Source organism: Myxine glutinosa, chromosome 11 (assembly GCF_964187855.1).
Source record: "Myxine glutinosa chromosome 11, kmMyxGlut1.1, whole genome shotgun sequence".
Classification (NCBI taxonomy): domain Eukaryota; kingdom Metazoa; phylum Chordata; class Myxini; order Myxiniformes; family Myxinidae; genus Myxine; species Myxine glutinosa.
The window spans coordinates 95,144,793-95,151,144 of record NC_136271.1 but is presented as its reverse complement, the minus strand read 5'-3'; positions in this window follow the sequence as shown (position 1 = coordinate 95,151,144).

The window sequence follows — 6,352 nt, the reverse complement described above, 5'->3', positions numbered from 1 at the left end:
CTCAAACCAAAGGGAAAACAGGACTTAGAATTTGAAAGACTTGTGAAACAGATAGGTTTTGAGGGAGGTTTTAAAGGCAGGAAGAGAGTCAACATGTCGAACAGAGGAAGGCAAGTCATTCCAGAGCAGAGGTGCAGCAAAGGAAAAGGTTTTCTCGACAAACGACTTGGTGCTGGTGCACGACGGCTCTAAGGTCATAGAGTCGTCGCTTGAACGAAGCAGTCGCCGAGGTTCATAGAGAGTGAGAAAATCGGAGAGATAATGAGGTCCCGTTCCACACAATGATTTATAACATAGTGTGCAAATTTTGTATTGCACACGAGCAGAGACAGGCCGCCAGTGTAAAGATTCAAGAAGCGGAGTAACATGGTCAGACCTCTTCGCCTTACAGACAAGACGAGCGGCAGAGTTTTGAACCTTTTGTAACTTATCCAAGAGAAACTGAGTGCAGCCAGCATACAAATAATTACAATAGTCTAGCCTTGAGAGGACAAGGGCACAGACCAGAGTTAGAGCAGCCTGAGGAGTAAGAAAGTGGCGAATGGATGCGATCTTTCACAGCTGAAAGTATGCTGATTTGCAAGTTTGAAGTACTTGCTTGGAAAATGTCATGTTACAGTCGAAAACCACACCAAGGTTCTTGGCCGACGAAACAAAGTTTACATCGGTTTCACCAACATGAACAGTGGTAGGAAGTGAACATTGTAGAGGACATCTGTGCGATCTTACAATCATAGACTCTGTTTTAGCATCGTTCAGCTGAGGTTTGTTTTGGGTCATCCATGCCTTCACGTCGGCAATACAGCCTTCTAACACTTCAACAGTGGGCACGATTTGTTGAATCGTGCTTCCTTTGTACAGCTGATTGTCGTCCGCAAAGGCGTGGTGATCAACTGAATGTCTGGCAACAAGATCAAATAGAGGCTGAGTGTACAAAAGAAAGGACAGGTCCCAGGACTGAGCCCTGGGGAACGCCAAAGGAAAGCGGAGAAGGGGCTGATTTCTGGCCATTGACAACAACTGTTTGCATTCTATCAGTAAGATAGGACATCAGCCAAGAAAGGGGAGTACCAGTTATACCAAATGTGATTTCAAGACGACGAATTAAGACACTTTGGTCAATCGTGTCAAAGGCGGCAGACAAGTCTAGAAGAGCAAGAACGGAAACCTTACCACAGTCAGGAGAGGTCAGAAGATCATTGGTTATTCTTAGGAGAGCGGTCTCGGTGCTATGGCCTGGTCTATATGCTGACTGGTGGGAATTGAAAAGATTATTTGAAACTAGATGGTCATTCATCTGTGATAGCACAATTCTTTCTGTGATCTTTGACAGGAAAGACAGGTTGGTGATAGGACGGTAATTTTTCATGTCGTTAAGGTCAAGGGTGGGCTTTTTAAGAAGTGGTTTAACAAGAGCTTGTTTAAAGAGAAGCGGAAATGAACCCGTAGTCAGAGAATCATTGATAACTGCAGTAATAAATGGGAGGAGGGTGTCCAAACACTCAATAAACAAATCGGTGGGAAGGGGGTCAAGATCACATGTTTTTGTGTTTGACTTGAGGATTGTACATGTGACAATTTCCTCAGTAACAGGAGTAAACGAACTAAGAGGTCGTCCGTGAAAGCAGTGTTCAGCATCATCGAAGGAAAGGAGTGACTGCTTGTCAAGATTGTTTCTTATTGACTGAATTTTATTGTGAAAGAAATGCAGGAAGCATTGGGGTAGTTCGTTTTGAGGAAACACAGTGGGAAGAATGGATTTATTTTTGGTGGCAAACAGGCGGTTGGTAATGCTGAACAGTTGCTTGCAGGAGGAGCTCCTAGTAATCCGATCAGAAATATATGACGTTTTTGCTTTCAGAATGATTTTTATGACGAGTCTTTTAGCTATGTTATACAACTGTTTATGGCCTGTGAGGCCAGTCTTCAGCCACTGTCTCTCACTTGTACTGCAATTGAGGTTGAGGTTGTACTGCAATTCATTTTCATATTGTTTCATATCGGTAGTCGTGTGCTGACAGTTGCCGTACAATTTTATTGCACATTATTGCAATTCAAAATTTCAAACATCCCGCTATGATTGGTTTCTGGCAGTATAGCCGAGAGGTACGCACAGTCACCTCTTAACTGTCTCGTCTGGGTTTGAATCCTGAAAGGGATATAAACTGCCGTCATTGCGTTTTAAAGGCAGGGTGATTCATCAGTGTGTGTGCCGTCCATCGGAAGGACCTTAACCTGGGCATCCCGTCTGCCAGCATTAGAAAGTGGAGGGTAAGGACCCCACGGTGTTCTTCACAAAGAGCTATTGCCAGCACCCTGAACAAATTACAAATGCCCGTCACCTTCAGTCGAGTATCCTGTGTCGGAGTGGCGAGCCATTCAGGATTGTAACACGAGCCAAAGAACGACTTTGGCAGAACCGGCACTCTTGGTCGAGCACGGCACAAGATGCTGATGATGCTGATGATGACTCCATGGAAAAAATTGAAATATGGCTCAATGGCAAGCACTCCCCTTGGGGAATAAAATATGTTAATGATGATGTCATCAGTCCCGTAATAATGACGTCATAATTTGACGAGTACAACACTTGATTCGATCAGTATGAATTTTTTTTTCTCTGCAATTCTTGGACCGATTGACACAAAATTTTCACCATAGGAGCACCTCCTCCTGTTGAGTATTTTAATGATAATTATGATGTCATAGTTCAGTGGTAAAGGCACCTTCTTGCAAAAAACGAAAAAGTTTGCCCCTCTATATTTCCGACCTCGCTCCATGAAAAAATTGAGACATGGCTCATTGTCAAGTACTGCCCATGGGGAATAAGATATGCTTATGATGATGTCATCGGTGCCTTTGTTATGACGTCATAATTTGACAAGTAAAACACTTGTTCCGATCAATATGAATTTCTTTTTTCTCTAACTGTTGGTCTGATGGACACGAAACTTTCACGATAGGAGCGCGTCCTCATGTAGAATATTTTAATGATAATTATGATGTCGTAGTTCACGTGGTACAGGCGCCATCTTGGAAAAACTTCGCACCTCGAAATCTCTGAAACCACTCCATAGAAAAATTGAGACCTGGCTCATTGTCAACTACTCCCCAAGGGGAATAAGATATGTTAATGATGATGTCATCGGTGCCTTCATTATGACGTCGTAATTCAACAAATACAACACTTATCCATCCGATCATTATTTTAAAAAAATTCTGCAACTGTTGGTCTGATGGATACGAAATGTTTAACATAGGAGTGCCTCCTCTGGAATATTTTAATGATAATCGTGATGTCATAGGTCATGTGGTACAGGCACCATCTTGGAAAAAACAAAATATGTTGCACCTTTATCTCCAAAACCGCTGCATGGTAAAAATTGAAACATTGTTCATTGTAAAGAACTCCATTTTCGGAAGAGGTGTTGTTGACGATGATGTCATTGGTACCATAAGTATGATGTCATAATTCGACAGAAACAACACTTAGTTTGATCAGTTTGAAATGTATTGAGCGTGAGCAATGCAACAATTGTATGAGAGAATATAAATTTATGATGTCATCGCTCACGTGGTCTGACAGCCATATTGGATCAAAGAATATTAAATAATATTCTGTTTAAATATTATTTAAATATGTATAACCTTTCCCCTTCAGTGTTTTACTCAGTGGTATTTTACAACACGCTGTTTTTCTTCCTATTTAAAAGGCTTTTCTCAATTTCCTCTCCAACTCATTCCACCTCAAAAAAAAAGAAATTCAATATCTTATACGTCTCCCTCACTACATGGTCTAAATTCACATTCATTCCATCCCTCCTCCATCATTCTGAACCGGATTGCTGGCTTGAAAATCACAACAAACCCAATTTGTTTTCAATGTTCGTCTTTCATTAATCATCCACTTTCTAAACTCCCCTCTTGCCCCTCCCATCCAAATCCCTCCCCTTGCACCTACACTCCTAAACTCCCCCCTTGCCCCGCCACTCTTAAACTCCCCCCCTACCCCTCCACTCCTGAACTCCCCCCTTGCCCTTCCACTCCTGAACTCCCCCCTTGCCCTTCCCCTCCTAAACTCCCCCCTCACTCCTCCCCTTCAAAACTCCCCCCCAACCCCTCCCATTCAAATCTCCCCCCATACCATTCCTCTCCAATTCTCCCTCCTCTCCCCTCCTCCTCAAAGCTGCCTCCTCCCCACTTCGTCTCCCTTCTATCTCATACCTCCACCCCCCCCAACCTTCTTCTTTCCTCTGCCCCCCCCCCCTCAAACAACCCCTCACTGTGCCTCATCCCTTCACCTTCAAACCTTTCATCCTCCTCATCCTTCCCTTTCTTGGAACTCTTCTGCAATCGCTGACACACTAACAACTGCTCTCCCTACCTCCCCCTCTCATCCTTCATCTTACCCTACTCCTCCCCTCCCCTGTCCTGTACCCGATGCTCCCCCTCTCTCTTCATTAACGGTATGGACCTCAAACATCCGGGGCCTTGGCTCAAACCTGACTGATCTCTCTATACAGGTTGCTTCTGACAATCCAGACTTGATCTGCTTAACAGAGACTTTCCTCCTTCAAGATGTCTCTGATTCCTTAATATCTCTTCCTGGTTACTCCCTCCTCCGGTATGATAGACCTGAGCCTCGGCCTGGTGGTGGGGTGGCTATCTTTATCAAAAACTCTCTTCCTCACTCTCCTTGCACTGCCCTCTCTCCTCCTCACCCCCAGGAGTACCTCTGGCTATGGCTTCCTCTCCGCTCCCACCTTTTGTTCATATGTGTTCTGTACCGTCCCCCAAACAGTGATGACTCCATCTACATTTCACTGTCTGACAACATGGACCAACTTCTATCCACTCATCCCAACTCTCTCTTCCTCATATGTGGTGACTTCAATTGTCATCATGCCACCTGGTTGGGTGTGGGTTCCTCTCTCACCAGTCATGGCACCTCAGCAAAGGACTTCTGTGACTCACTGGGATTGACACAATCTGTCAATTTCCCGACCCGGATCTCAGCCAATGGAGTATCTTCTCTTCTAGACTTGGTTATGACTAACTTCCCTGCTAATGTCTGCTGCTCTTCTTCTGCTCCAATCGGTTCTTCTGATCATGTGCTTGTCAAAGTGGACATCTCTCTGGCCATTCTCAGAGAGCCTCCTCAGCGTCGACGAGTCTGGCATTTCACTCAGGCCGACTGGGACGGTCTTCAAGCAGCCATCAATCGTCTGGATTGGTCTCCCATCTCCACTGCCTCTGACATCAATTCTTCCTGGGAATTCTTCCAAAGCAAACTGATCTCTCTCATGCATAGATTTATACCATCTCGCCTTCAGTTGTCTTACCCTTCCTCCCGTCCATGGTACACTGAATCTTGTGGTGAGGCAGTTGCCCTGAAACAACTTGCCTTTGCCTCTTGGAAGGCTAATCCAACTGAAGGAAATCTCAGTTCCTTCCACCAAGCTCGGAACAAGTGTGTGTCTACCCTCAGGAGTGCCAGGAAGCACTATCTCTCCTCACTCAAGAATGAACTCTCAAACCTGTCTCCTTCCTCCAAATCCTGGTGGCGTCTGGTCAAATCCGTTTCTGGTGTTTGTTCCCCCTCCATCCCCTCCCTTACCTCAAATGGCCACACAGTTGACATCGCACGTGACAAAGCCGAATGCCTCAACTCTGTGTTTGCCTCAAAATCCTTAGTCCCAAACCCATCTCTCTCTGTTCCCACCTTTCCCAGTCGAACCAAACTGCTCCTGGACTCTGTGACCTTCTCTCCTGACAAGGTGGAGGAGTTTTTGTCAAACCTCGACTCTGATTCTGCAACTGGACCAGATGGCATCAGCCCACGGGTCCTAAAATCCTGCTCTGCCGCTCTATCTCACCCTCTCTCTGTTCTTTTCACCCTATCTTTTGCTCAAGGTCATCTGCCAGAATCCTGGAAATCAGCAAACATTACCGCTTTACACAAAAAAGGTGCAAAAACAGATCCTTGCAACTACAGACCAATCAGCCTGCTCCCAATTATCAGCAAAGTCATGGAATCCATCATTGCTTCGGATATGAAATCTTTCCTCTTCTCCAATGGCTTGATCTCTGATCATCAATTTGGTTTCAGACCAGGTCACTCTACTCTGGACATGCTGCTTCTGCTGTCTCAACAATGGATGGAGGTCCTCAATGCCAAACAGGAAATCAGAGCTGTCTCCCTTGACATATCACATGCCTTCGATACGGTCTGGCACCCAGCTCTGCTCACCAAACTCTCCTCCTATGGTATCCATGGAAATCTCCATGCATGGCTTGCGGACTTCCTCTCTGGTCGTAGTCAACGTGTGGCCCTGAATGGATTTCTCTCATC